Raw genomic sequence first — 6,000 nt, 5'->3', positions numbered from 1 at the left:
GACAAGGTCTCCAAAGCCCAGCCAAAGGCAGACAGTACCTACACTACTTCAGACTGTACCTTGGGCTGCAGAACATCAGCATCAGCCTCTGCTGGCCCAGTAGGGAGCAAAGTCCCCTGGAGCTGAAACCAGGTCACCTGCCTGATCCAGGGGAGGGTTCCCTGATGCCCACAGGTGAGGGGATCTCAGCCTATAGACATTCACCAATGAACTACTCTCAACAACCAATGAAGGACACCAGAAACTATTTCCCAATGTCAGAAACAGCAAGATGACTAAAGGCTGGTGTAAAAACACAAACAACAAAAGCCAGAATAATATGGCATCTCCAGAACCCAGTTATCCCAAAGAATTCAAACACAACTGAAGCACAAGAAAAATGACCTCAAATCCTTAGTAATGAAGATGACAATGGAGAAAACATATAAAATTTGTAAATAAATAGAGGAAGATGCAGCCAAACAGATTGAGGACTTTAGAGAGGCCATGACAGGAGCCTATGGAGAGGAAATGAAGAAGTCACTGGAAGAAATTCAGGAAAATACAGTCAGATGAAGGAAATCAATAAAATGGTCCAAGATCTGAAGATGAAAATGGAAATAGTAAAAGCACAGACAGAAGAGAAGCGGGGAACAAAAGAACCTAGAGAAGAAAACAGGAAATGCAGAGGTAAGCTTCACTAACAGAATTCAAGAGATGGAGGAAGGAATCTCTGGTGTAGAAGATACAATAGAAGAATCTGACACACCCATCAAAGAAAACGTTAAATCTGAAATTTTCCTGACACAAAACATCCAAGAAACCAAGGACACCATGGAAAGATGAAACCTAAGGATAATAGGAACTGAGGAAAGAGAAGATGCCCGGCTCCAAGGCCTGGAAAATATTTTCAACAAAACCATAGAAAAGTAATTTGGTTTTCTGACTAATTTAAGGTAGCTCATCATATACACTCATTTATAAGACATTAGAGTCTCACTCTCCAGATCTCAGGCATCACCATGACATCTGCCTTTTTTTTTTTGTTTACTCTAATCTGATGCTTATTAGGTAAAAAGCCATTTCTGTTTTCATTTTTCTTTCTCTGGTTACCAATAAATTACACTTCTTTTTGTATATTTATCTGCTCTTCAAGTTTCTAGGGAATATGTTTCCTGTTTTAATAAATTAGGTTTTGTCTAATCATTTTTATTTATTTTATGTGTACGAGTGCTCTATCTGCATGTACACCTACATGCCAGAAGAGGGCATCAGATCCCAGTATAGATGGTTGTGAGTCACCATGTGGTTGCTGAGAATCAAACTCAGTACCTCTGGCAGAGGAGACAGTGTTCTTAATCCCTGATTTTTTTGATGCTTTATGGCTGAGTTCTTACCTCCTATAGATTAATCTTTGAGCTATTGTTGAAAATATGTTGCAAAAAACATTTTCCTAGGCCAGTGAGATGGCTCAGTGGGTAAAAGTACTTGCTGTCAAGCCTGACAGTCTTTGTTTAATCCCCAGGACCACACAGTAAAAAGAAAGAACCAGATCCTGAGAGTTCTACTCTGACTTCCACACCCATGCCATGGTACACATGCACACAGGTATGCACGCGCACATGTGTGCAAGCACACACTCGTGCAAGCACACACATGCACTTACATGCACAGACACACATATGCACACATACACACATGCATGCACACACACATAGATGCACACATGCAACATACTCATGCACGCACACACCTGCACTTGCACACACAAAATAAATAAATAAATATGTAATAAAAAATTTTAATGTTCTCAGTCTGTTAACCACTCATTAATTTTGTGATTTTTTAAAAATTGTACAGAAAACAATTAAATTCTTTATGACTTGGACATTTTTTCTGTTTGGGGAGTGTGCAGCATCTAAGTATGTTGTTTAGAAACTCCCGGTCTTTCTGCCTCTAGCCCATGCACCACCAATACCCAATTTGGTTTGAACTTTTAATATCTTACTTAAGAGATCGCTCCCTAACCAGTATCATAAGTATTTCCCTTTAAATTTTTATTGTTTGTTAAATCATTTGTATTTGTTTCTATGAGGAACCTCTTTCCCCGACACCACTAACATAACCCACTTCCCCTGCTGGTTTCTGTTGCTGCCTCTTCACAGACCAGATGTGCACACACCTCGGTCTGTTGCTGGGCACAGTCCTCCTGTCCCATTGGTAGAACTTTGCATTAGATGCTCCAAGAACGTTAAAGAACACTACAGGGTTCTGCATACCTGGCAGAGTGAGAGTTTTCATCTTTGCTCATATTTCTTTTTTTAATAGTGACTGCCTTTAGCTGCCACTCATGCAACCCCTGCTTCAGGACTGAGAGTTAAACCGAGGGGACTCTCTCCTCCTCCTCCTCCTCCTCCTCCTCCTCCTCCTCCTCCTCCTCCTCCTCCTCCTTCCTCTTCTTCTTCTTCTTCTTCTTCTTCTTCTTCTTCTTCTTCTTCTTCTTCTTCTTCTTCTTCTTTGTTTTTCAAGACAGAGTTTCTCTGTGTAGTCTTGGCTGTCCTGGACTCACTTTGTAGACCAGGCTGGCCTTGAACTCACAGAAATCCTCCTGCCTCTGCCTCCTGAGTGCTGGGGGAGGGGGAACTCCCTTCATAGTCCAAACTAACCTCAAAACTCGAGCTCATCCTGTCTCTCCCTGTGCCTGCAAGCATATACCGCCACACCCAGCTTGTGCTCTATCACTGAGCTATACGCCCCATTTCACGGAACCTTATTTTCCACAAAGAGTTTAGAATTAGTTCGTGGGAGCCCCTTCCCCCGGGTGCTGTAGGTCCTCCCTGTCCTCAGCATTGCCGCTGTACACTTTCTCACATCATCAGACTTATTAGTTGCTCACCTATTCAGTTCAGCTGTCGTAAGTAATGTCTCCTCTGGTGCTTAATGACTTTCTCAGCGACCCTTTTGTTTCTTTCTCTTCTTTTTCTTCCTTCTTCTTTTGGCTTTTTCAGACAGGGTTTCTCTGTGTAGCTCTGGCCATCCTGGAACTCACTCTGTAGACCAGGCTGGCCTCTGCACTCCACCTGCCTCTGCTTCCCGAGCGCTGGCATTAAAGTTGTGTGCCACCACCACATGCCTATCTACTCTTCTGTTCTAGGAAATTTTTTTTCTAAATAAATAAGTAGCTGTGTCTTCTTGTGCTAGGTTGTCAAGACACTTTTGTTTTGACCACCTCAGAAATGTGGACTCAACACAAAGTGGAACCAGGAAAGTTCTAGTCAGAGGGCAATTGCCAAGAATGCCAAACTACAGCAGGCGTCAAGCGTCCCTAGGACTGGAAAATAACATGAGAAATAAAGTGAGATTCAGCAGATCACGCTGACCTGAACTCTTTCCAAGGTTATCAGACAAAGCTTTTAAGCCCTGTAGAAGGAGATGATGTTGAACTGCAACCTCAGGAAGGCATGTGTGAGAGCCACAGGGTCAGTTGTGTGAGCTCGGAGCCACAGCTCTTAATAAAGAGCACTAAGTGTCTCCCTGAGACCTCTTCCTTCTTGGTTGTTTCTCATGCGTGCCCCCCCCCCAAACTGTCTTCTAAACACAACAGAACAAACACTAGAGCAAAAATAGTCACTGGCTTCTCAGTCTCTCTGGGCACCAGCCTGTCTTAGGATAGTAGGGTCAGGGGCGGAGGCGGGATGATCAGACAGCACTGGCAAGAAAATTCAAAACTGGAGGCCCCAGGAAATCATGTAGACACGTGATGCCAAAGTTCAACTCCTCATCACAGTAGAGACAGGCCATGGCAGATAGAGCAGACCACTCTGATTGGAGAGTGGTCCGGCTGGTGAAACATTAGCCCACAGTCCAACAGGGGGACAGAGGGAGTGGATCTAATCAGCGGGCGTCTGCATGAAGAGAAACAAATGGCAAAATGAAAGGGGGAAATGTGTGGCTGCACCAGAAAGCAAAATAGCAGTAAGGGAATGTCTTCTGTTTGACTGGCAACGGTTGGCTTCCTCCCCCGCCTCCCTCCCCTCCCTCATGTCTTTCTTCCAAGATGAGATACTCGTTGAGAAAGTGGTAAAGGGCAGCTGGTAGTTCTATGAACTGGCACAGCTTTTTCTGGAGGGCAATTTGGCAGACTATTAAAAAAAAAGAAATCCTGAGGACAAGCACTCTTTTTGATCCAACAATCCTACTTCTAGGAATTTTTCCTAAGGAAATAATTAGAAATGAACACAAAGATGAATAACAGCAGCTTAACGTTTACAGTGTTCGTTCCCCGCCAAGCAGTAGGTCAGCACTTTGCCCTTAACCCCTTCAGCCCTTAGAGCCCCAAATGATGTGGCAAATACTGTCAGGTCTGTGTCTATGCGTGGAGACTGAGTCTGAGATGAGATAAAAGGGGAAACTGAGACCACCATGGTGTAAGTTGCTAAATTCAAGTAGCTGGCCAGTAGCAGGCTGGGGACTTGAACCCTGGTCTCTTTAATCCCAAACTGGCAGCCCTGTGCTCTAGATAGGGTTCTTGCTCTGTTTTCTGGAACACTGAACTAAAAAGATGCTGGGCATGGTCTTGTTTAAAACAGCAGCCAATCAGAAATAAGTATGGTGGGCAAGAAACAAGCAAGGATGGTTAGATAAATAGTGTGGAAATGTACGATTAAAAATACAGGGTTCTGAAAAATAAGATTTGAGGCTAGAATGTAGCTCAGTGGTAGAATTCTTGCCTGGAATGTGTTAGACCCTGGGTTCAGGTCCCACCATTGCATATTAAAACATCTTGAAGGAATAAATGACATGTAGAAATATCCCCCAAATTACTAAGTAAAAAATGATACGAGGCTCCTGCATGCATTCTATCTCAATTTCTGTGTGTATTTGCGTGCATGTGTGTGGTGCACATATATGTGTGGGGGTTCATGCATGTCAGAAGACAGTGTCGAGTGGCACCATTCTCCTTATTTTGAGACAGAGTCTCTCCTTGGCCTGGGACTCAGCAGGTAGGCAGGGTTGGCTGGTCAGGCAGCAAGCCCCAGGGATCTGCCTATTTCTGCATTCCCAGCATTGGGAATTCAAGCCCATAGTACAACAAGCAGCTTGGGTTTGGGTTTTTTTTTGGGGGGGTGGGGTGCAGAGGGAGTTCTGGGTCCTTGTGCTTGCCGTCTCTCCAGCCCCAGTGCTAACCTCTTAAGGATTTATTTTTAATTATGTGTAAGTGTGTGTCTACATGCAGATGTGTGTGGGTGAGTGTGAATGCCGGGTGGCCTCACCGCAGCTGGAGTTATACACAGTTTGTGAGCCACCTGAATTGGGTTTCTAGGAACTGAATTAAAGTCCCCCAGAAGAACAGCAAGTGTTCAAAAATTGGAATGCCCAGTCCTCGGGTGTCAAGGTCAGAGGAGGCAGCATGTGGACCAGGAAGCCACTGGGTGCATGTCTATAATCAGTCTCCAACTGGGTTGTTGTCGCATGGGTGTCTACACAGTACAAATTAACCCAGTTGTATAGTTCCGTGTGCCTTATATAGGTTTACATAATTTATATTTCCCTAAAAGAAGTGCAAAGATGTATAGAAATACCCTGGACGCGGAGTACAGGGTCAGCCATGATGATTCTGGGGCGCGATGTAAGATACATTATCTCCCATATAGTAGTTGGTGTTTCCCTTTGGCTTTGCAGTGGGCTGCCTTGTTCTTATAATTAGGATAGTGTTGGGTTCATGAGAACGGGGCTGGGGGTAGGAGTGGGGGGAGTGGTGGGGGGAGGGATGCACATGAGAACCAGTTAATACTGGAACCCTGGAAGTGCCTAGGTCTGTTCAAGGTCTCGGCACTGTGTGAACTAAAGGCCAGGGTCCAAGGCTAAAGAAAAAAGGGAGAGAAGGTCAGCTCTGGCTGCAGGAGAGGCCCAGGGCATTCTCGGATGGGCGTAAAGCAGCACCCTTAACACAGATTCCCCCCCCCCCCCCCCCCGACATTTAAGTCCTGCTGTGCAGGTGCTGCATAGAAACATCCTGGC

The 6,000-nt window shown here is 44.8% G+C and overlaps 1 long non-coding RNA gene across 1 annotated transcript in view; it reads right to left on the bottom strand.

Moving 5' to 3' along the window:
• Window positions 1–1,794: 1,794 nt before the first annotated feature.
• The window catches only part of LOC311593927, a 49,784-nt gene continuing 45,578 nt past the window's right edge, over window positions 1,795–6,000 (bottom strand). Inside the window, exon 7 of the long non-coding RNA XR_014777869.1 lies at window positions 1,795–3,884. This is a non-coding gene — a long non-coding RNA (uncharacterized lncRNA). The remainder of the gene's footprint in view (window positions 3,885–6,000) is intronic.

This window comes from Acomys minous (assembly GCF_964271855.1).
Source record: "Acomys minous genome assembly, chromosome: 3".
Classification (NCBI taxonomy): domain Eukaryota; kingdom Metazoa; phylum Chordata; class Mammalia; order Rodentia; family Muridae; genus Acomys; species Acomys minous.
This window is presented reverse-complemented; position numbering and strand designations above follow the sequence as displayed.